The sequence below is a fragment of the Narcine bancroftii genome, chromosome 3 (genome assembly GCF_036971445.1).
Source record: "Narcine bancroftii isolate sNarBan1 chromosome 3, sNarBan1.hap1, whole genome shotgun sequence".
In the NCBI taxonomy this organism is placed as follows: domain Eukaryota; kingdom Metazoa; phylum Chordata; class Chondrichthyes; order Torpediniformes; family Narcinidae; genus Narcine; species Narcine bancroftii.
Window position 1 is genome coordinate 121,121,269 of NC_091471.1, and position 25,841 is coordinate 121,147,109.

Consider the following 25,841-nt stretch of genomic DNA (forward strand, 5'->3'; position numbering starts at 1 on the left):
GAAGACAAAGTCAAGCTCCAATGATGAGTCAGAACAATAGAGTTTTTTTCTAGGCTGATTTGAGTCAAGAAATTATCTGACGTCGACGTGAGTTTAATTCAGCCAACGATGTGCTGTGGCGGAAAGGATATGTTTATTTTCGATACCCTGCAGTGTTGAAGGATTTTTATGGCAATTATCAGTCTCAATTTTTTGAGAATGATCACGATCCATTGGTTTTCACTAATTCGTTACCTGATTTACGTGGTCAGGGAAGAATTTCACCATCGTCACCTAAAAGAAGGGCCAATTGACATGGAAATTGACAGAATGTAATGAACAGGAAGAATGGGAAAGATGGGAAGAAGGAGGCTTTGACACATAGTCCTAGTGATGTTGAAGATTCTAATAAATCTCTGGGACTGGAGTCCCAGGGATGAATATATTAATGATGTTGAATTTCATTATTTTGTTGTATTTCTGGCTGGGGGAGGTGGATGACACTGATATCTTTGATAGTCATCTGCCACTGGTGGGGTGTTCCACACCCAGTTTTTTAGGGAATTACTATCTTTGGGTGTTTTTTTTTCTCAATTTTTTGGGGGGAATTAATTCTATTCCTTTTCATACTAACTTTTTTATAACATTAGGGGAAGGAGAGTAGATTTTGTTTATTAACAGGAGAGCATTTTTTTAATATTACATGCTTATATTGATAGATTAATAAAATGTCTCGTTTGAAATTTGCAACTTTTAAAGTTCAGGGATTAAATAATCCAATTAAGTGAAAGAGAGTTTTATCTTATATTAAGAAAATTAAAATTGATATTGCTTTTTTACAAGAAACACATTTGACTGAAAAAAACATTTGAAATTGAAAAGAGATTGGGTTGGTCATGTTTGTTATTCTTCATTCAACTCTAAGGCAAAAGGTGTACTGATTTTAGTTCATAAGAAATTATCTTTTGAGTTACAGACTGTAGAGGGGAATGCTGGGAGGTTTTAAAAATGGACTGTAAAATTTTTAATGAACTTTGGACTTTCCTCAATATCTATAAACCTAATGTAGATGATGAAATTTTATTTCAGATGCTTTTTTTGTTATCAAGTCAGGCTAATGAAAATATTTTAGTTGGGGGAGATTGTTTTGGATCCATTAATGGATAAAAACCCAAAATGTATCAGAAAATCAAAGATGGTGATACAAATTAAGGATTTAATGAAAGATTTTTTTAAATATTGGCACATTTACAGGGAAAGGTATTGCAGGCAGATTATAAAAGTAGAGTAATATCTGATCATTCTTTATTATTTTTTCTTATGAAAGTTCAGAGGTATTATGTCCATCTTATAGATGGAGATTTAATACAATGTTGTTGAAAAAACCTGAGTTTGTTGCTTTTGTTAAGAAACAGATTGATTTTTTTCTTAACATAAAATGTTATATTCTGCTCAGTGTAGATTTGCAGTATGGGATGCATTAAAGGCATAATTAAGAGGAAAATAATTAGTTACACTATTAAAGTTAAGAAAGGCTACATGGCTGAAAGTATTAAATTAGAAAAGCAGATTGATGAATTGGAGAAGGAATTTCAGAAGGAAGTAATAGAAGATCAGAAGATAGCTTTGACTAGATTGAAATTCCGATATAATACATGACAGACTTATAGATTTGAATGTTTACTTAATCGAACTAAACAATGATATTATGAGTGGGGTGAGAAGGCGCATAAAGTACTTGCATGGCAATTAAAGAAGGAGCAGACTTCAAGGGTTATTAATGTTGTTAAAAATAATTCAACAGTTACCTATAAACCTCAGGAAATCAATGAACAGTTTTATTCATTTTATAAAAAATATATACTTCTGAGTGGAAACTGGATAATGGATCTATTGGTTCTTTTTTATTTACATTAAAGTTACCAGCTTTAGATGAAGAGGATATTATAAATTTGTAAGCCCCATTCACAGATCTAGAAATTAAGACCACCATGATGAAAATGCCTAATGGTAAGTCACCAGGAGATGACGGGTTTTCAGTGGAATTTTATAAAGTTTTTTATGAAGATTTATCTTCGGTGTTTATGGAGGTATTACAACAAGTGACTGAACATTATGAGTTACCAGAATCTTAATCTAGTGGTTTATTTTCTGTAATTCCAAAGGAAGATAGAGATCCATTAAAGTTGTCTTTTTATAGAGCTATTTCTTTATTGAATGTGGATTATAAAATAATAGCTAAATTGTTAGCAAATCGGCTTGCTAAATATTTACCTAAATTAATGCATGTAGATCAAACATGTTTTATTAAAAATAGATATGCTTCGGATAATATTCTTTGACTAATTAATTGATGCGGAAAAACCTTTTGATAGGGTCGAATGGAATTTTTTATTTACGGATTTGGAAAAAATTAAATTTGGCCCTTCTTTATTGGCTGGGTTAAAGCTTTATATACAAACCTGACTGCTAGGGTGGTGGCAAATGGACAAATTTTATCATCATTTAAATTAACACGTTCTACTCGATAGGGTTGTCCATTGTCACCAGCCCTATTTGCGTTGGACATTGAACTGTTAGCTCAATTAGTATGGCAAAATGAGCAGATACCAGGGATGAGAGTTTTGGATGAAGAATATAAGATTAATTTATTTGCAGATTATGTTTTGATATACTTAACAAATCTGGAACAATCTTTGCCACATTTATGGGAATGTTTATTACAGTATGTATATACTGGGTATGGATATACAGATGGATATCTGGATATAAAGTTAATTGGGATAAAAGTGAAATGTTACTGGAAGGTGAAGGAGATTATTCAGTTTATAAAAATGTTATTAATTTGAAATGGATAAATAAAATTAAATATTTAGGAATAATTGTGAATACTGAGTATCAATCTTTATATAAATTAAATTATGTTCCATTGTTGAAAAAGATAAAAGCAGACTTAATTATTTGGAAAAATCTTCCGTTAACTTTAATTGGCTGGATTAATTGTGTTAAAATGAATATTTTTCCATGTATTCAATATTTGTTTCAATTAATACCATGTTTTCTTACAAGGAACTTTTTCCAGGATTTAAATAAAGCTACTAGGGAATTTTTATGGAAAGGTAAATTACCAAGGGTATCATTAAATAAGCTTACTTGGAATTAGGTGAACTTAGGTGGAGTGCAATTACCCCATTTTCGGAATATTTATGATGCAGCCCAACTTAAATTTATTAGTGGCTTGATGGATTTCGATGAATCTCCAAGTTGGGCTAAAGTTGAGATGGCATGTATTTCTGAAACTGCAGTACATCAATTTATATTTCGGTGGAATAGAGAGAGTGTAATGTGCTGATATTAAAACAGCTATTGATGTTATGGACAAAAAATAATAAGACTATAGGATCAAAATGTAAATTATCTATTTTAACACCATTATATAATAATCAGCTTATTTATTTTTCATTGTTTAATAGTCATTTAAAGAATTGGGATTTTAAGGGTATTAAAATATTGTAGGTTTGTTTTGTAGAAGTTCAATTTCTTTCTTTTATTCAATTGAAAGAGCATTTTGATATTGCTGAAGCTTCTTTATTTGTTTATTATCAACTTTGGTCACTGGTAAAAAAAGAATGTATGGTAGAGAGATGGTTTTACCTGTATTGTTGGAGTTCGAGTCTTTGATTTCTTCTATGCCTAAAAAGGGTTATATTTCTGTTATGTATCAAGTATTACAAGATAATATGGACAAATCGAAATGGGAGAAATCTAAGTTTAAATGGGAGAATGATTTAACTTTTGTTTTTCCTGAAGATTACTGTCATGATCATGTTACTTGATCGACAAATGCACGATATGGAATGCTTAATTATAATATTTTGCATCAGTTATATTTAACTCCTGCGAAATTGAAAAAATATGGCTTTAGTAATTCAGATTTCTGTTTTAGATGTGGTATGTGTGTTGGAACTTTTTTTACATGCTGTTTGCTTTTGTGTATATGTACAACAATTTTGGAAAGGAATTAAGACAATTTGGGAAAATTTGTATAAGGTTAAGTTACCATTATATCCATCTGTTTTTTTTTACTGGGTTATGTGATTCCTTTAAAAGGATTTGGGTTGGATAAATTTCAAATTGCATTTGTATATTTAGCGTGTCCATAGCTCAAAATATATAGCAAGTACATGGAAGGATAATACAGTGATTAGCATAATGAAATGAAAGCTTGTATTGTTATGGATTAAATTTCTTATGTTTTTCATGATATTTTTTTTTTGTTAATAAGTAGTCATTATATTTGGAATATATGCATTCAGAGATACTTTGATTTATTTTATTCTTTTTTTAATTTTTTTCATATATATTTCTTTGGCTCTCCTTAAGAGATCTGGCTGAAGGGTGGGAGGGGGGTGGGGTTTCAATTTTTTTCTATTTATTTTCAGATATATATAATTTTTTTTGTTGTGAAGTGTTTTTCAATAAATACATTTTGAAGAAAAGACTGTGGCAAAGGAACCAATTTTCTGAGTTTGTTCATCTGTTGCCATTCAAAACATTAATCGATTATTCCATATCATGCCCAATTAACACCTACTTGTGAAGTCCTTATAAGTATTCTTCAAAGTTTTTGCAAAGGTACTCGGAGTCTGGACTCTCTGACTTGAGCACAGCTCCAGCATTTTAAATGAGATCTGTTTTGAAGTGTTTGTATCTGTGTGTGACCTAACTAAAAATCCCACAATTTTTCTTCCAAAAGCATATCTATATACAATATAAAATATAAAATAATCTATCACAGATGACATTGCTCAAAGACATGCCACTCTATCAGGTCCATGTCTCTCAGCTTCAGGACAGGTGAGACCAAAAAAGGCAAAAGGATTATGAAAAATGCAGAGTGCTTATAGACGGTGGGATCCACTCAGTAAAATCCAGGCCATAAATTATACACTTCCCTTTCTATTAGTTAATTATATCCCTGGGCTGTTTAACGAATCAGGTCACTTTTTTCCCTTTGAAGTTGTGAATTTCAGTGAACCATGCAAAAGTTTATCAAAAGAACCTTTGAAAGGATCTTAGTGCAGGATTGAGAAACTCTAATGGGAAACTCTTCTGTGTGCTTTGTTATGTGGCCTGAATTTTTGATTTAAGTGAGACAGCAAATTTGTAAAAATGGCAGAGATGAACATTTGAGCCACCATGTTAACTTGTTCAGTTATTTTAACTTGTAAAATTACAATGATATCAATCTTGCAATATTTTTTTCCATTCCATTATAATGAGGCTTTCAATTCTGATTTAATTAAAGTTCAGTGACATCTCTTCTTCAAATTATCGAGACAAGGTCTATATTCCTTTTTATTTCCAGAGCTTAACAACATAGGATTTATAGTACCTCACTTATACATATTGATATGCTTCATAGATTAAATGGACAGAGAACTTTTCCATCTCAATTAAAATTAAATCAGGACCCCATCTTTATGCCTCTGAAAACTTCAATCACCAGGAAAAACTAGTATTTCTGAGCACATGATGGTGAAAAGGTCATTCCTGGACAATTTGAAAAATGTCATCTTGGTTGAGATGATTGGCCTCGAACACAAACATCTTCCTCTATCTAGGTCAGTAAAATATAGGTTTACCCATTTGATTTGTCAGCTATTAGATCATTTGTGATGTCCATAAACATTTTGAAAGTAAGCATAAGAATTGGTTACATAATGCAAAGTAAGTAGCCAAATTTATGATTAAATCAATGCAAGAAATGCAACTTTTGGATATATGGAGGAGACATCACCCAAAGGAGAAGGAATACTCATATTATTCGAGTAGACATAAAACATACTCAAGGATTGACCTCTTCATGTTGTCAGCCCACATCCAAGGGAGAGTTAGGAAAATGGAATATAAAGCTAGATTGTTATCGGATCACTCACCTCTGTTATTAGCAATAGAATTGGAGGACATCCCATCAAAAACTTATAGATGGAGATTAAACTCCATGCTACTTAAAAGATAGGATTTTAGAGAATTCATTAAGTGTCATATTAAAATGTACTTTGAAATAAATATGGAATCAGTGAAAGATAAATTTATATTATGGGATGAAATTAAAGCTTTCATCAGAGGGCAGATAATAAGTTATGCAACTAAGAAGAAGAAGGACTACAATCGGGCAATAGAACAGCTGAAAAGGGAAATAGTAAGCACTGAAAAAGAACTAGTAACAAGGGAAGATACAACAAATAGAAGAGAGTTGGCGGACAAAAAAATAAAATACGAAACACTACAAACGTACAAGGTGGAGAAGAACATAATGAAGACAAAGCAGAAGTATTATGAGCTAGGAGACAAAATGCACAAAATACTAGCTTGGCAGCTTAAAACAGAACAAACTAAAAGAATGGTATTGGCATCAAGGAAAAAGGACAAATAAATTATATATAACCCAACAGAGATCAATGAACACTTCAAGGAATTCCACGAGCAATTATATCGAACTGAAAACGAAAGGAAAGAAGACAAAATAGATGAGTTTCTAGCTAAAATTGAACTACCGAAATTGCAGAGGAGCAAAACAAATTGATAAAACCATTTGAAATAGAGGAAACACAGGATATATTATAAAAGCTACCGAAAAATAAAATGCCGGGAGAGGACAGACTCCCAATAGAATACTCTAAAACATTTAAAGACTTATTAATTCCTCCTCTCCTGGAAGTAATGAACCTGATTGAAGAAACACAAAACATGCCAGATTCATGTAAAACAGCAATAATTACAGTAATACCAAAGATGGAGAAAGATCCACTAACACCAGCATCGCATAGACCAATATCTCTACTTAACTCAAATTATAAGATAATAGCTAAACTATTAGCAAACAGATTGGCCGACTGTGTCCCAAAAATATTAAAACTAGATCAAATTAGATTTATTAAGAAAAGACAAACAATAGACAATATCTGTAAGTTCATTAAATTAATCCATACAGTACAAGGAAATAAAACGCCAACAGTGGTGGTTGCTTTAGATCCAGAGAAAGCCTTTGACAGGATAGAATGGAATTATTTATTCAAGTACTACAGAGGTTCAACGTATCATAGAAATATATTAATTGGATTAAAGCATTATAAAAGGGACCATTGGCAAATGGATATATATCAAATCAATTTAAATTAAGCAAGTCAACTAGGCAGGCATGTCCACTATCTCCCTCACTGTTCGCATTAGCTATAGAACTCTTGGCAGAACTGATAAGAACAGAAAATAAAATAAAAGGGATAAAAATAAAAGAGAAGTAATATAAAATCAATCTATTTGCAGATGGCATCATAGTATACTTAACAGAACCAGAATTATCAATAAAAGAATTATATAAGAAATTGAAGGAATATGGAGAAATATCGGGGTACAAGATCAATGCAAATAAAAGTGAAGCGATGCCCATGAATAATGCAGATTTCACAAAGTTTAAGAAAGAATCACCATTTAAATGGCAAACACAAGTAATCCGATACCTAGGTATTCGACTAAATAATAATCTAGGCCATCTATACAAATTAAGTTATCAGCCATTAATGAAGAAATTACAAGATGACTTAGAACAGGGGTGTCAAACTCAAATTCACGGAGGGCCAAAATTAAAAACTTGGACTAAGTCGAGGGCCGAACTAAATATTTATTGAAAATTTTCAACAACATCTGCATGTTTTCTCTTCTTTCAACATATGTAATGTTAAACTTTTTCTTATTAAAGTAAATGTTTAATAATAGTTTTGGATAAACTCTTTCATTGTCATTGTCATTGGCCCATTTCCTTAAGCGTTCTGAAACCGTGCACATGACGAGTCAATGAGGGATGATTAAAGCAGTGGTCTTCAAACTTTTTCTTTCCACCCACAGACCACCTTAAGCAATCCTTTACTAATCACAGAGCACCAATGGCACAGGGACGCGAGTGGAAAGAAAAAGGTTGAGAACTGTTGTATTGTGGTAACTCCACATCTGATTAGGTTAATTGTTAGGCAAGTGGTCAGAGAAGGACCCCCCACCCCAAGAAAGGCTTAAATCACAGGAACAAAATAAGCTTCCGTCTCACTGCTCCCAATCTTACACACAGTCCTGATGTGGAATGTGGGGTTGCAGCTCCACGTTCACCCGAGTTCAGGTGCTGTCTGTGTGGAGTTTGTATGCTCTCCCCTTGTCTTGGACCAACAGGTCGGTCACCTGACGAAGGTACCCGAACTCCCGTTGAAACGCCGGCGTCCGGGGCGGTGGAGGAATTGGCTGAGAAGAGCACATTGCTCCCACCCCCCTCCCATGGTTGGAAAGGGATTAAGCTGCAATCTTACGGTGCCGGTCTCAACTCCAACAAAAGGAGCGGGAGGCAGGGTCCGCCGCGCACGGAGCGAGGGGGAAGGCATCGCCAATGAGACGTTCGGTCCAGCGTCGCCGCTGAAGCGCAGACCCAGCGAGGATGGTCCCCAATTCCAGCCGCGTCTGTGTGTCCAGGAGCCGGGCAGGCTGAGCGCAGCGCTCCGATCCATGGGATTCGGGACTCTGAGATCCCTCCACACCTCCGGCGTCTTAATTTTCACCTTCAGTGTGCATGCGCTATACTGGCGCGGCGGCCAGCGGGCCAACTCTAATATATATTTAATATGATCTTGCGGGCCAAATATAATTATATCGCGGGCCAAATTTGGCCCGCAGGCCAGAGTTTGACATGTGTGACTTAGAACATTGGAAAAAATTACCACTAACACTGATAGGAAGGGTAAATTGCATTAAAATGAATATCTTCCCAAGGATACAATACCTAGTTCAATCATTACCAATTTCCTTAAAAGATAAATTCTTCAATGAGCTGAAGAAAATAATAAGGAAATTTTTATGGAAAGGAGGAAACTGAAGATAGCGCTAGATAAATTAACAGAATGGTACAAACAAGGGGGCTTACAGTTACCAAATTTTAAGAATTATTATAGAGCAGCACAATTAAGATACCTATCAGATTTTTATCAAACAAGGGAAAAACCAGATTGGAGCAGATTAGAGATAGATAAAATAGGGGAGGAGGTACCAGAACATATATTATATAAGTGGGATGAAAAGCTGGTGCAACATAAGAGTTCACCAGTACTGCACCATCTGCTCAACATTTGGATGAAAATTCACATAGAAAGGGAAAAAAACAAATTACCAACTAACAAAATAAATGTATTCCATTGGAAAAAATAAAATATAATTTTAGAAATAATGTCACAGTATTCGAACAAATTTGGGAACCATACATGGAACACCACAGGGAGGGCCTACCGTGGACCTCCATCCCCTAAAATGACAGAATGTGAAGAAGACGAAATGAACTGACCCAGTGTGTAAAAGTAGATGACACATTTTTCTTTTTTTATTTTCATTGCGTGATAACATTGTTTAATGGGTTTAATGTTTTGTATATGTGGAATGTTTAGTGGGTGGGGAGGGTGGTGGGAGGAATTTGGTTTATTTGTATTTTGGTTAATATGGTTCATAGTTTGAAAAATAAAAATAAAATTTAAAAAACTGTCCAAAATGGAGAGCAATGTAAGTGTTCACCTTCTATGACTTTCCATTCTGATTATCTTGATTCTCCTAACCCAGGATTGCATTTGGAATATCCTCAGCCCTTTTGACATAGTTGTTGACTAGTGGTCGGCATATTGCACAACAGAGAACAATCATTGCAATTTTGGAGTGTAGAGATAGAGCTAGAAAAGCTAACTGCTCTTCTAGAAGCTTGCTTTCACTACTAACTTGCATCTAACTGTTTTTGTAAAACTCCATCAAACCCATCTGGTAAACAATACCCAGAGAATATCTAAACCAAGTGTTAAGAGTCCTGTTCAAGTGACATATTCCATATTTGGCCTTATTATTTACGTTCCTTTGATTAGAAGATTTTATTCATCTTTCTACCATGCATGGCAGGAAAGAAAAGTATTGTGCTATTAAAAATTGCTCAATCCACAGCGGTAATTTTGCTTTTATTTCCAAACATTATTGTAGGAAATACATGTCCCATTTCATTTTTTTTTAAATTTGGAACACTTCTTCACCACTGTTTAACTTTCCCAAGTAATGTCAGCAATAACATATTTAATTCATCTGCAGTGAGAATTTCAATCTCATTGGCATGACGAACAGTAGAATTAGTAACACCATTTTGTGTGAAACAATGTAGTTTAATGGGTCAAAACTCCAAATGCAGTCCATAACTTCACAGAAAGTGATGACCTCCTATGATTTCAAATGTAGCCTAACAAAATGTGATTTGACTGCTTTAGGTTGTTAAGATCACAAAATTTTTTAGCTTCGAGTTTTAGGATTATTCCAGGCTACGGCTGATTATCTTGCCACATTTCACAGTTTCCTCCTCACTGCTGCACTAAGGATGCCACCCAACGTTTGTTTTCAAGAAAGGGAGATGCCACCTACTTTTCAGATGTTGATATTTACATGTCTTGCAGACTTAACAAAGTGCAGGCATTCAAAGATTGCATTCAAGTTCAAGTTTATTTACCATCCAATTACACAAGTACAGCATTCTCTGGTCCTTGGTGTAAAACATGAGGAAAAAGGGAAGAGAGAGAGAAGGAGTGGGCTAAATGAAACTGAAATAGTTGATGTTAATGCCATCCAGTTGGAATGTGCAGAGATGGAATATGAGGTGTTGTTCCCCCAATTTGCTGGTTGTCTCAGTCTGGCATCACATGAGAGCATGGACAGACATGTTGGCAAGGGAATGGGGCAGGGAATTGAAATAGGTGGCCACTAGGAGATCCCTGCTATTGTGGCAAATATAGCCATGCTGCTCAAAGAAATGATCTCCTAGTCTGTGTCCAGTCTCTTCACTATAGAGGAGACCACAACAAGAGCACTGGATACATTGCTCTTCAAATTCACAAGTGAGGCATTGCTTCACTTGGAAGGACTGTTTGGGGCCATGAATGGTGGTGAGGAAGGAGGTGTATGCACAAGTGTAGCACCTCCTGTAGTCACAGAGGTAGATGCAAGGGGATGATTGGTGGGAGGAAGGAGTGGATTATGGAGTCATGGAGTGGGCAGTCTCTGCAGGAGGTGGAGAAGGGAGGAAAAGGGAAGATGAGCCTAGTGGTGAGATTATGTAGTAGGTTGTGGAAATGGCAGAGGCTAGTGAGGTGGTAGGTGAGGTGAAGAATAATCCTTTCCTTGTTGCATATGGATGCAGAGGGGGCCAGAGCAGGTGTGTCAGTAATGGAGATATGTAGGTGAGGTAGGTGAGGGCTGAGTTGATGGTTATAAAGAGGAAGCCACATAATTTGAAGAAGGAAGGCATCTCTGATGATCTGACATTGAAGACCTCATACTGGGTGGAGATGTGACGGAGATGGAGGAATTGTGAGAAAGGAAAGGAATCCTTAGAGGGGAAAGGGTGTGAAGAGCTGTGGTCATAGCAGTGTGAATTGGTGGATATTAAAATGTCTATCGAGAGTTTGAGAAAGGGGATAGGGCTACTAGAGATTTATCAATTTAATTTGAAGTCAGGGTGGAAGTTGGCTGCAAAGTGGATAAAGTTGAGATCATTATAGCTGCATGAGGCAGTACCAAAGTAGTCGCTGATGTTGCAGAGTATCCAACAAAATAGCACGCATAGCTGGGGAACATGTGGGTATGCATGGCTAACCTTTTGACTTGGATTAAGTGGGATGAATCAAAGGAGAAGTTAAAGAAGGTGAAGGTATGTTCTGCCAGCTGGAGGAGTATGGTGGTGCAGGGGTACACTGGCTGCATCTATTGTCAAGAATGATACGAAGGACTTTGAGGGCTTCCATATGGGGGGTTAGAAAAGTATTATGATTAGATGTTATGGTAAAGATGAGGCAGTCAAGTTCAAGGAACTGGAAGTTGTTGAAGAGATGGAGGGCATGTGAAGTATTGCAGATGTAGGTGGGAGGGACTGGACTTGGGGGAAAAAACAGAGTTGTAAGCAGATACCAGTTCACTGGGGCAGGAGTAAGTGGTAACAATGGGTCTAACAGGTCTATTAGGTTTGTGGATCTTGGGTACAAGGTAGAACTGGCTAGTATGGGGTTGGGAAACAATGAGTTTGGAGGCCATGTGAGAGGGATAACCGGAAGTGACAAGTTCAGAAATGGTGCATGAGACAGTAGTTTGTTGAGTTTTAGTGGGGTCATGTTGGATGGGTAAGTAAGAGGAGGCGTCTATGAGAGTTGTCGTCTGGCATCGGCCAGATAGAGGTTGGTGCGCCAGACCACAACAGCACCACCCTTGTCTGCAAGTTTGATGGTGTGATGGGGATTGGTGTGGAGAGAATGGAAGGTTGCATGTTCCGGGCAGGTGAGATTGGAAAGGGTGAGGGGAGTGATGAAGTCAAGATGGTTGATGTCTCAGCGGGTGTTGGAAATATAAAGGACCAGAGCAGAAGGCTGGAAATACTGCAGGTCACTTGGAGGAGGAAGAAGCTTTAAAGTGGGAGAAAAGGTCTGTAGTAAGCTTTAGAGAATCGTGATTTCTTCCATCACATGGAAGTTCTCCATGTAGCTTTTTGTATTTGCTTGCATTAGATGTTTCAATGACCAATATTACTGTGTCTTTGTTATGACTTGGGCAATAGACCTCTCTCTGCTGTTGTTGACTTCATTTATTGTCAATTTACTTGCCACTAAGTTTGTTCAAATTGTTTACCACAATTCAGGCAGATCTATAGAAATCTCCAAAAGGTGACTTATGCATGGCATATTAATTGCACTACAGACAAATAGTAAAGATATACTTTTAAACCTATCATTTTTAAATAAATTCAGATACTTTTTGCTTTAATCTGAAATGATTATAGCTTTATACCTACTTGTGTATCATTGGACTGCTGCACGTCATGTGGATTTTAAATCCACTTATTTTGAGGAGAACACTGTTTTGCAGGAGTACAGTGAATATTTAAAATTCTAGTCTGCTGCCATTTCTCCAGAGTTTCCATCAATTGGGAGAACCCTGGTGGAAATTAATGGTGAGTGATTTTCAAGCAGTTTGCTCTATTGATGCAAATGCAGTGAGCAATTATTTCTTTCATTCTCTCTTGTAATGCACAAATATCTTAAGGGACGACACACTGACAATTTACAACATATAAATTAGCACATAAAATCTGCATACAAGAGAATTGTCGTGTATCAAGAAAAGTTTCAAACACCTATACAATGCTCAAATTTGAATTAACAAAGTTAAGTATGTAAATGTATTGTTGAAATTTTTACTTGAAAATGTTTATGAGGATTCTTCCCCTTTTGAAGTCTCGGTTACCACTATTTTCCATAGTTTTGAGACCAAGCATCTTTTGTGAAAATATGACTGTGCTACACTGTTCTAACATTTTATTTGAATGGGTATTCTCCAGTTATAATTGTATTTGCAGTGAAGTGCTCTATCTTTAATAAGATGATCAATCTAATGATTGGTTTGAGATTCAATGAGCCATGCAAAATCAAATAATTTGAATTCAAATGAACATCTTTAAATCTATAAACTCTGGTTTTGCTTTAAAGCAGGACAATATTTGATAGTTGATTTATTTCTATTCACAAACAATTTCATTTCTTCCATATCATTTAAAAGTGCCAAGGTTTGATAAGATTTTTTTTTTCTTAAGAGAGTTATTATTATTTGAATAAACTGTCTAAATGGTAGTGAAAGAAGATTTAATATCAACTTTAAAAAGAAAATTGAAAAGATTCCTGAAGAGGGACAAATTCCAGAGCCATGGAGAAAAGGTAGAGAAATGAGACAAATTGCATGATTCTTTCAAAGAGCTGCTACAAGCATGCTGGGTATATTGACTTCCGATTCATGAAAATATTAATTCTACATTTTCCATTGGAAGATATTTAATTATTTCTTCCTTGGTAGTCTCTTGGATTTAAGGGTGACTTGTTTCCACTCCAATTTGTGGGCTCTGTGGTGGGATATTTGAGAATGAAAACTCTTCCACAGATGGAGAAATAGATGGCTGAATGGTTTGGAGGTGATGTGCTGTCCTGCTACTTAAGCAGGGCTTTTGGATGCTCCCATTGCATAGCCCCTAAGTTCTCAATACCATCCCATACTTCACCCAGATATTGTGAAGATTCAGGAGGATTTAAGACTCAAGGACACCTTTTGATTTCTGTTTTCCTCTCTGTCCGTCTAGTTTGAGATAAATATTTTGAAAGTGGGCTCAGCTTTGTTATTTGCCTTCACTGAAGATAATTCTGTTATAGACATGTTGATCAGTATCATGGTCTGAATGCAACATGGAGCAAACGCAAGTTGGAATATTTTTTTTGTGGCTGCATGAATTTGAGGAAGGGTTTCTTAGTCCATCCCTTTTGATCAACCAAAGGCTTTTAATAATGTTAAAAAAAAAAGGCCAGACATTATGGTGCTTTTCCCTTGCACTTCCTTGCATTTATCTCACAGTTGATTGTTAAATTTATCTTCTTTTTATGATGTGTGATTCTAATGCTGCATCTCACTTCAAAAAAGATCAAAAGTATAATTCTTTGCATTCAATGAAAAGATGACACAATGTGTTCTAATGTTTCATTGAAAAATTCATCAAATAATTTTGACTTGTTCTTTAAAGGATGAATTAAAATTCTATGGAAAATGAAAGAGACTTGCTTTTAGTACAACTTTGAAATAGTTATAATATTGTTGTAACGTGACTGAATCCACTCAGAGCCAAGTGAGGAGTACAAACAAGCTTTTAATAGCTTATAATCAATGGCCGGTAGACACAATAGTTCTCAGGTAAATCTGAGGTAAGAAGGGAAAACCAGGATTTATATTGGGGTAGGTGAGGGTGGAGCCAGCCATCTAAACAATACATAGACTTCATTCAAAAAAATGAATACGTTAAATCTGTCAGGCAGACCAGTAATTCTGGTTGAGTGCCACAGTACTGGAGGACTTTGGGCTTCCTGGACCCCCTGTGGTACAGGGTTAATGGGTCTCGAGAGCTCCGGCTCAGGTTGTGGAGTGAGTTGGTTCACTTCCTGAGCAATGTCCTCTGGGACCCTGGGAAGAGTACTCGGTAGTTCCTGGATCACTTGAGGGATTGGACTCTTAGTTCCAGTGGGTGCCTGGTCTCTGATCGACATGATATCCTCTCTGTCATCAGGGTATGCCACATAGGCATACATTGGATTGGCTTGCAGTAGGTGTATGTCTTTCTCCTCCTCACATGCTTTCTCAGTAGAACTGGCCCTGGTGCCATCAGCCAAGTTGGGACCAGACATACATTTCATCTGGAATGTAAACATAAGTTCATGAGGAGTTGTGTTGGTTGCAGTGCAGAGGAGTGACCTTATGGAGTGGAGCACCATGTGTAGGACTTCTTGCCAGCATGAGTCTGGATGGCCTTTGGACCATAGAGCCTTCCATACAGTCGTGTTCTCTTTGTCAACTTGTTCATTTCTCCTGGGGATTGTAGCTAGTTGTCCTGCTTGAGGCGATCCCCCTTACAAGCATGTACCGGTGTAGCTCTTCACTTGTAAATGATGAGCCCCGGTTGCTATGGATATAGCTGGGATTCCCGAATAGAGTGCAAGGCCCTGATGACCCTGGTGGTGTTCATGACTGGGCAGGGGATGGTGAAACGAAAACATGAATACTTGTCGATAAGGTTGAGAAAGTACATGTTTCCAATTGTGGAAGGGAGGGGACACTTGAAATCGACACTGAGTCGTTCGAAGGGGTGGGATACCTTTATCAGGTGCACTTTATCGGTGCAGTAGCTGTGTGGCTTATATTCCTTGTAGACCTGGCAGAACCTGATCATCTTCATGATGTCCTCAATGGAGCAGGGCAGGTTGAGTCCCTTAACAAAATGAGACATATGGGTGATGCTTGGGTGGCAAAGCTCATCGTGCAGTGACTGCAACTGGCCAGTGCGTGCAGAGGCACAGCTTCCTCTTGACAGGGCATCTGGATGCTTATTGAGAGTGCCTGGCCTGTATTTGTTGCAATTATAAGTGGAGCATTCGATCCTCCACTTGGTTATCTTATCAATCTTTATTTTTCCCCTTTCTGCAAAATTAAACATGAATGCCATCGATCACTGGTTGGTAAATTGTCTGCCAGCTGATAATGCCCCCAGTGCCTGATGGCCTCTACAATGGCTTGAGCTTCTTTCTCCACAGATGGGTTCTGAAGCTCATGGCCTTGTAGGGTGTGGCAGAAAAAGGTAACCAGCCTGCCTACCTGGTTAAGGGTAGTGGCCAGAGCTACATCAGAGCCATCACTTTCCACCTGGAAAGGTGCATTCTCATCCACCACATGCATTTTGGCTTTTGCAAAATAGCTCCGACAGTAGTCAAAAACCACCTGGGCTTCAGATGACAATGGGAAAGAGGTGGACTTTAAGAGGGGTGGACCACTACGCACATGTGAGAGACCACTGGGTGTAGTAGGAGAAGAAGCGAGGCACCTCCTTAAGGCTTTCATAGTCCTCAGGATCAGTAAGTCTAACAGGGGGAACATTCAATCAGGGTCAGGTCCAATAATAACATTCTCCACCACATAGCCCAGGATCGCCAGACGTTTCATCCGGAGCAAGCAGTTACTGGAGTTGTATGTGAGGTTCAGGGCCTTGGCCATGTGGAGAAACCTCTGGAGGTTGGAATCATGGTATTCCAGAAAGTGTCCATAAATAGTGACATTGTTGAGATAAGGGAAGGTGGTCTTCTACCCTTCTATGGCCGACACGTAGGCAGCATAGTCTCTAATGATAGCGTACCCCTTGGGGCTGACTCGAGAGAGAAGTGTCGATCTACAGAGATCATCTGAGTTGAAGACATCTTGTGTGGCAGGCAGTAGAACTGGAAGCACTCCAGCTAGTCGGCAAATTCCTCCGGGGCCTCAGGGGACAGAGGGTTCATCTGGAGCATGCCTGGCTTCAACAGAGCTTCCATCCTGTGTAAAAGTTAAGCTATTAAAATTGTAACGTGACTGAATGCACTCAGAGCCAAGTGAGGAGTACAAATGTGCTTTTAATAGTTTTCAATCAATAGCTTGTAGACAACTGCAGTCCTCACATGAATCTGAGATAAGGCGGAAAAACTAGGGTTTATATTGGGGTAGGTGAGGGTGGAGACAGGGGAGGAGCCAGCCATATGAACAATACATAGACAGTGAATTCCAGTTCACTGCAATTGTAAATCCATATTTATATTAAATTGCATTGGGAGAATGTTTTGCTTTGCAAAAAAATTGTATCCATTTTCTGTAAGGTTACCAACAGATTATTTCATTCAAAACATGTTCAGCATTCATTCAATTCAAGGCGTAACAATTGCTGTTCATTTTAGTACAATGAATAAAGTGTAAATGCAATGTACCTCATCAAAAAAAGTGTCAGAGCAAATTGCAGCTCATCTAGCATATATTCAGTTGAAAATTAAAATAAATTAAGAAATAAATGTGTGTCATGCATTACTCTATTTTTGAGGTTACAATTGCAGAAGAATCCAGAATTAAACAGTAACATCATCAATGGCCAACTGTACTCTGTCTGTAGATCCAAGATGGAACTTCTGGTTTCAAGGCTATTTTTACTCTCACCTTTGTCACACAGGTACGTCTGTTCTTGGCCTCATCTATTCTAACCACCATGGCTTTCATCCCATTCGAATTAGTTGGTTGATTTATGAGGTATTGTGTGCTTCTTGGGGTGCCACACCGAGAACACGTTCAACAAATGCACACACTGGTTCTATGGATTAACAGAATGAAGGCCATCATCCTCGACTACAAGGGATTGCCACCACGACAACGATGATGTTTATTCCCAAATTGAGACCGAACATAAAGTGAGGAACCACATATTATATTCCTTTGGAGAGGCTAAAGCCCAACAGTATGAACAGTGCATTTTTCAATTTTTGATAACCCGGACCTTTGTTTATCATTTATATTAATGATTTAGCGGAGGGTGTGGTTAACTGTGTAAGCAAATATGCAGAGGATACAAAAATAGAGGGAGTGGTGGATAGTGAGGTAGATTTCCTTGGATTGCAGAAGGATTTGGTTTGTTTGGAAGAGTGGGCTGAAAGATGGCAGACGGAATTCAATGTAGACAAGTGTGAGGTGCTGCATTTCGGTAAAAATAACCAGAATAGGACATGTACAATTAAGGGGAGGGCATTGAGGCACATAGAGGAGCAAAGGGACCTGGGGTTAGGGTTCAGAGTTCACTGAAGGTGGATTCCCATGTTGATAGGGTGGTTAAGAAGGCATATGGTATGCATGCTTCATAAATCATAGTATAGAGTATAGTAGCTGGGAGGAGATGCTGCAGCTGTTTAAGGCATTGGTGAGGCCAGGTTTGGAGTACTGTGCTCAGTTCTGGACTCCAAATTATAGAAAGGATATAGGTAAGGTGGAGAGGGTGCAGAGAAGGTTTACAAGGATGTTGCCTGGCTTACAGGGAGAGATTAAGGAGACTATGTTCATTGGAACATAGACGACTGAGAGGGGACGATAGAGGTATTTAAAATTATGAAAGGAATAGATAGACTAGACTTAAACAAACTCTTTCCTCTGAGGGCAAGGGAGGTTGGAACAAGAGGCCATGAGTTAAGGGTAAGGGGGCAAAATTTTAGGAGATATATTAGAGGTGGCTTTTTCACTCAGTGAGTGGTGGAAGAATGGAATGATCTTCTGAATGAGATAATTGCGTCAGGGTCCCTTCTGTCATTTAAGAGAAGGTTGGATGTGTACATGGAGGTGAGGGGGGTTGGAGGGTTATTGGCAGAGAGCGGGAGGTTTGAGCTACTGGAGTTGTTCTAGGGAACTGGTGCAGACTCAAAAAGCCGACATGGCCTGTTTCTGCTCTGTAAATGGTTATATGGTTAGGTGGACCTACACCTGACTCCACTGTTTCCATTTGTCATATATTTGTCCCTGTTCTAACTTTCCTCTCAAACGAAACCCCTAACCCCACCGTACAGTGGTCTCCTCCCCGAACTGTCTCTCAACCTCCCTCACTTTCATTTCTCCAGTGTTGTATCACTTCTTGGTCCCTTCCTAGCTCCTCCATTCCCTCCACCCCTTTTATATCTTTTATCACTTTCTTTCCAAGTACATCTCTGGAAAGGGTTCCAAAACTAAAATGTTGACTCACTTTCTCTCAATAGGTGCTGCCTGATTCATTGAGTCCTTCCCATTTCTTATTATTGCATAAACTCTCACTGGCATTTTTGCTCTACATGGTCCAGAATCCATTAAATGTCAGTAAGTTAAAAGTAATTACTGCAATTTGAAATTGACCAAAAGTGAATTTAATTTCAAGGTACACTTTCATTAAAGATAATAGGACAGCTTTATACATAAAGGAAGATCCACATTTTATAAGAAATATTCTGCATTATGGAATAATCCTAATATTTCCACAAGCATATAGATCTTATGCTAAATCTTGTATCATCTTTATAGCATCACAGGCCTGGACAAGTGGCAATACAAGCGTCGTAATATAGGCAGAGGAGAAATACGATGCTCTTGTTTGAAGTATTAGTTCAGTTTTTTCCTTAGGTTAAGGACCAAAGGTGGCAAACCCTATATTCAAAAGCATGATACTTTCTCAGTACAGAATCATTTATCTGAGGAGAACATTATGCTCTTTATTTTGAGTTATAGAGTAATATAGCACATAAGAGGTCCTTTGCCCTGTCTCATCCATGCTGATCAAGTTAACATTTTGGCCTCGTTCTATTTGTCTGTATTTAACTCATATCCATCTTAGCCCTTACTACCGACACATCTGAACAAATGACTTTTGCACATCAAAATTGTGCTTGCTTCTACAATTTCCTTCGGCACCTTGTTGCAGATGCTTACAATAACAAACATTATATTTAGGAAATGGAAAGTCATAGTTTTGTAGGGAATAGAGATGAATTAATTATACTGCAGTTCCCACCAAGGAATACTCCATGATCCTGTTGGTATTTTGAAACCAAACTCACTCTAACCTTTGATGCCCTGACCTATCAAGAACCGATCAATCTCAGTCCCTAATACACCCAATAACTTGGTCTTTACAATTGCCTTGGGGAAAAAATTCCACAGATTTTCCACCCTCTGACGAAAGAATTTCCTCTGCATCTCTGTACCTAAGTCGACACCCTTCAATCCTGAAGTGTGTCCTCTTGTCCTGGATCCTCCCACCATGGGAAACAACCTTTCACATCTACTCTCTACATGCCTTTCAACATTCAAATGAGATCATCCCTCATTCTCCTAAATTCCAATGAGTACAGGAAAATAGCTGAGTAAAACACCAAAGTCCGCAGACACTGTAATTGTAGTAAAAACACACCGAAGTGCTGGAGGAGGTCAGCCGGTCTTGCAACATACATAGGAGGTAAAGATATATTACCAATATTTTGGGCCTTACGCAAGGACTGCTCCCTCCGTGAATTCCTTGTCCACTTGTCCCTCCCCACTAATTGTCCCCTTTGCACCTACCTCTGTCACTGCAGGAGATGCTCCATTTGCGCCTACATGTCCTCACTCACCACCATATGGGGCCCAAAACATCCCTTCCAAGTAAAGCAACATTTCACGTGAATCTGCAGGGGTCTAACAGGGAATTAACTTGTGAATTAAATTGTGAATCTGCATCTCTTAAATCCGGTAGTCCTGTTGTGGTTGGTCTCTTCCCCACTTCTCCTTCCTCCATCGCCTTTCTCTCTCTCTTTTTCCTTTTCCCTCTCTTCCTTTCACACAGCCAAAATCAATTCTCACCTCTTTTCTTGTCATATCCAATGAACACCTTTTGTTGGCCGGGATTTAAACGCAGGAGTAGGGAGATCCGGCTGCAGCTGTACAGGGCCTTGATGAGACCACATCTGGAGTACTGCGTGTAATTTTGGTCTCCTCATCTGAGGAAGGGGATCCTCGCCATGGTGGGGGTGAAGAGAAGGTTCACTAGGCTGATACCGGGGATTGAGGGACTCGCATATGAAGAAAGGTTGGATAGACTAGGCTTGTATTCTCTGGAATTTAGAAGATTGAAGGGGGATCTTATAGAAACACAAAATTCTTAAGGGTTTAGACAGACTAGATGCAGGGAGGTTGTTTCCAATGGTGGATAAAACCACAACCAGGAGTCACGGTTTAAGGATAAGGGGGCCAGAGATGAAGAATTTATTTTTTGTCTCAGAGAGTGGTGAATCTGTGGAATTCTTTACAACAGGAAGTAGTTGAGGCCAGTTCCTTGTCAATATTTAAGAGTAGGTTAGATTTGGCCCTTGTGGCTAAGGGGATCAGGGGGTATGGGGAGAAGGCAAGAAATGGGTACTGATCAGTCATGATCATATTGAATGGCGGTGTAGGCTTGAAGGGTCAAATGGCCTATTCTTGCACCTATTTTCTATGTTTCTATGATTGCTCCCCCGGCCAGTCTCATCTTTATTCCGACTCCATTCCTGTTCTATAAAGAAGGGCTCAGGCTCGAAATATCATTACTTCCTATGAAACTGGTTGAGTTCCTCCACCATTTCTGTGTGCTGTCAAATACTCCTCATATAATAAGATTTTCATTTCTGGAATCATCCTTATAAACCTCATAACCCAGAATGGCAAACCTAATATCTTTATCCACCCCCCACCCTACCCCCCCACCCCTCTCTGGAGTATCAGAGGCTAAAAGGAAACCTAATAGAAGTTGATAAATTTACAAGAAGCAGAGTGAAGTAGAAGATCAGAATCTTTACTGAACAAAAATAAATCAAGTTCCTGCCTTACCTGCTGAGACCCTCCAGCTTCTCTTTGTTCGCTAAAGATTCCAACATCCGTAGGTGGTTTTTCTTTCTTTCTCTGGTCAGAATCTTTTTTTCTCCTAGAACAAAAATGTCACGTACTGGACACAATACTTTTAAGGTGAGGGTTGGTGGGGGCACTTTACAGGAGATCTGCAGGGAAAGTAGTAGGTGCCTGGAATGGGCTGCCAGAGTTCGTGATGCAGATGCAATAGCAAAGTTAAAGAAGCTTCCAGATAGACACATAAACATGCAGGGAATAGAGTGATAGCACTGCAGCAGCAGAGTTTTAGTTTAAATTGAGCATTTTGTTCATCACAAATATTGTGGTCCTATCTTTTACTGTGCAATGTTCCATGCTTTCTGATATTTGTCCCCTGATTCTGGACCCAGGAGAGCAGGAAACAGAGACAAAGCTCTGCTGCATTGGGTCCTACTTTCGAGTCCTAATGTTGACTGCTCTATACAGGCTTTAAACAGCCTGTTCAAGGAGCCTATGGTATTTTTTGTTTAAATCCTGCATGCCCAGAGGACTGTTCCCAAGATGGTGATGCCCGTATTGGGCAGAAAACCATGGAGGGGGTTAGGGTAGGGTGGGTGGGCTGTTGTAGAATTAGGGGGTGTAACAGACCAACACAGGGCACTAGATATGAGGAGAGAACCCCCAATTAGAAAGAGAAGCACAGGAGATGATCCAACAGGGAAGGTGACCACGGCAGCAGCCAGGAGCAGCTCAATGGCTGAAGGACACAAACAGGCTGATGTTTGTTGGTAACATGGTCAAAAAAACACACACAGACTGCAGGGTGCAGGAGATTGGCTCATGGGAATCAGGTATCAGAACCAGGATTCAAGAGGATGATGAAGGCAAGAAGGATCCTGAACTATCTGGGGTGCTAAAGGCTTCCTGATCACATCAGAGGTTTGGATCTTGAGCTCGGGTTGACGATAGTTTGAACAGGAATCTGTGCAGCTGCAGCAGCTGTGGGAGCATTGGAGGCAAATCTATAGCCACTAAAGGTCACTGAAGGGAGTCTCTTTTCCTCATTTATCTCTTATTGTTATGGCACCAGGCAATGCTCATGGCGAAGTTTTGTTAGTCTTTCTAAATTTTTTTTACTTTTTCACACTATGAACCATATTAACCAAAATACCCACAAACATTTCCCTCTTGAATATACACAGTGTCATTTTCTCCCCTTTTTCCTCCTTCCCTTCCCTTCCTCCTTCCAACCCCCCTCCCTACCCACTAAACGTTCAACCTATACATTAAAATAACCCATTAAACAATGTCATCACACAATGAAAATATATAAGAAAATTGTATCATCTACTGTTACACATTTTGTCTTCTTCTCATTCTGTCATTTTAGGGGATGGAGGTCCATGGTAGGCCCTCTCTGTTGTGTTCCATGTACGGTTCCCAAATTTGTTCAAATACTGTGACATTATTTCTTAAATTATGTTTTTTTTTTCTAATGGAATACATTTATTAATTTTTGTGTACCATTGCTGTACTCTCAGGCTATCTTCTGATTTCCAGGTTGACATTATACATTTTTTGCTACAGCTAAGGCTATCATAATAAATCTTTTTTGTGCTTCATCCAATTTGAGGCCTAGTAGTTAACTTCTTATATTACTTAGAAGAAAGATCTCTGGATTTTTTGGTATGTTGCTTTTTGTGATTTTATTTAATACCTGATTTAGATCTTCCCAAAATTTTCCACTTTCTTACATGCCCAAATTGCATGTACTGCTGTTCCCATTTCCTCCTTACAGCAAAAACATCTGATATTGTTGGGTCCCATTTATTTAACTTTTGGGGCAGGGTGTATAGCCTGGGTAACCAATTATATTGTATCATGTGTAATCTCGTGTTTATTGTATTTCTCATAGTTCCGGAGCATAGCTTTTCCCATTTTTCATTTTTTATCTTGTCCCCACTTTTGTTTGAGTTTACAGCTTATTTAATCGTTCTCTTTCTCTTGTAGTTTGATGTACATGTTTGTTATAAATCTTTTAATTATCATCATGTCTGTAATCACATATTCCTAATGGCTTCCTTCTGGTAACCTCAGCCAGTTTCCCAATTTGTCCTTTAAGTAGGTTTTCAGTTGGTGGTATGCAAACATTGTACCATGAGTTATACCATATTTGTACTTCATTTATTTAAAAGGTAATAAATTATTTCCAAAAAAAAATTCTATTCATTTGATCCCTTTTCTCTCCCATTCTCTAAAGGAAAAGTTATCTATTGTGAAAGGGGTTAGTTGATTTTGCGTCAGTAATAATTTTGGTAGTTGGTAATTTGTTTCTTTCCTTTCTACGTGAATTTTCTTCCAAATGTTGAGCAGATGATGCAGTACTGGAGAACATCTATGTTGCACCAGCTTTTCATCCCACTTATAAAGTATATGTTCTGGTACCTTCTCCCCTATTTTATCTAGCTCTAACCTGGTGCAATCTGGTTTTTCCCTTGTTTGACAAAAATCTGATAGATATCTTAATTGTGCTGCTCTATAATAATTCTTAAAGTTTGGTAGCTGTAAGCTCCCTTGTTTGTACCATTCTGTTAATTTATCTAGCGCTATCCTCGGTTTCCTCCTTTCCATAAGAGTTTCCTTATTATTTTCTTTATCTCATTAAAGAACTTCTCTGTTAAGGGAATTGGTAACTATTGAAATAGGTATTGTATCCTGGGGAAGATATTCATTTTAATGCAATTTACCCTTCCTATCAGTGTTAGTGGTAAATCTTTCCAATGTTCTAAGTCAGGGGTGTCAAACTCAAATTCACGGAGGGCCAAAATTAAAAACTTGGACTAAGTCGAGGGCCGAACTAAATATTTATTGAAATTTTTCAACAACATCTGCATGTTTTCTCTTCTTTCAACATATGTAATGTTAAACTTTAGGATATAACTTTAGGAGGATAATGTTACAGGTCAGGAGTAGGTAGCTCAAGTTCACCCTTTGCTTGACCTGAGGGAAGCATATTTGGTCCCTGTGGAGATGTAGTCAGCATTCACAGGCTGTGTCCATTTTGGCCTGCATCAGGACTCAGCATTTCCTGCTCACTCCTCAGGCTTTAGGCCTCTATTCACCCTCGACCCACTATCCCTCTACCTGACCAGTCCTTTACTCAACCTCTACTCACCACTCACTCCACTCGCTCTGCCTCTACCCATCCCATCCTATACACGCCCCTCTACTGCCTCTCCCCTCAACCTGTTCCTCCCTCTACCCGTCTCTCACCCTCTAATCACCCCTCCCCTACTCGCCCTGCCCCTCCCCTTTTACCTCTTCCCTATCCACTCCTCGTTCTACTCATCCCTCCCTCTAACTGCCCCTCGCACCATCATAACTTCCCCTGCCCATTACTCCTCACCTACAACCTCTGCCCACCCCTGCTTACCCACCCACTCAGGCCCAGCGCGCTGCCGATCAGCCTTTGCGGACAGCCACCATCTCTCTCTTCACATGCAGGGCCGAACCAGCCGTCCCTGGGGTCCACGCGGATGCAAGCGCTAAAGGCCGTGGCGACCAGGAGAAGTGCGCTTGCGCTGTGGAAGGGCCATCCGGTGCCAGTCGCAGGGGCTCGCGTTGCCCGAGGCCCTTGTGCAGCCTGCCATGCCTGTCACGCCGACAGGAAATCACAGACGCTCGCCCATCTGCCACACCGCTCGACAGGAGGGAGAAGTGACTGGTTGTGTGGGGAGCCTTCCAACTGGCTTGATGGCTGATGACATCGACAGACTTCTCGTGTTACAATTTCTTGTGTTACAATGGGGAAGGATGTGCAATGAAGGGGGAGGATGGTGGGGGTGACATTACCAAAAAGCAGCATCGGCTCTCGCTGCAGGGTGGGCCACCTCTAATACATTTTTGAAATGATCTTGCGGGCCAAATATAATTATATTGCGGGCCAAATTTGGCCCACGGGCCAGAGTTTGACATGTGTGTTCTAAGTCATTTTGTAATTTCTTCATTAATGGCTGATAATTTAATTTGTATAG

The 25,841-nt window shown here is 38.8% G+C and overlaps 1 long non-coding RNA gene across 1 annotated transcript in view; it reads right to left on the reverse strand.

The window, feature by feature from the left end:
• LOC138757517 (uncharacterized) overlaps positions 1–25,841 on the reverse strand; it is a 74,789-nt gene that overhangs the window by 15,577 nt on the left and 33,371 nt on the right. Inside the window, exons 3-4 of the long non-coding RNA XR_011353639.1 lie at positions 21,811–21,904; positions 17,623–17,773 (exon numbers count right to left, since the gene is read on the reverse strand). This is a non-coding gene — a long non-coding RNA (uncharacterized lncRNA). The remainder of the gene's footprint in view (positions 1–17,622; positions 17,774–21,810; positions 21,905–25,841) is intronic.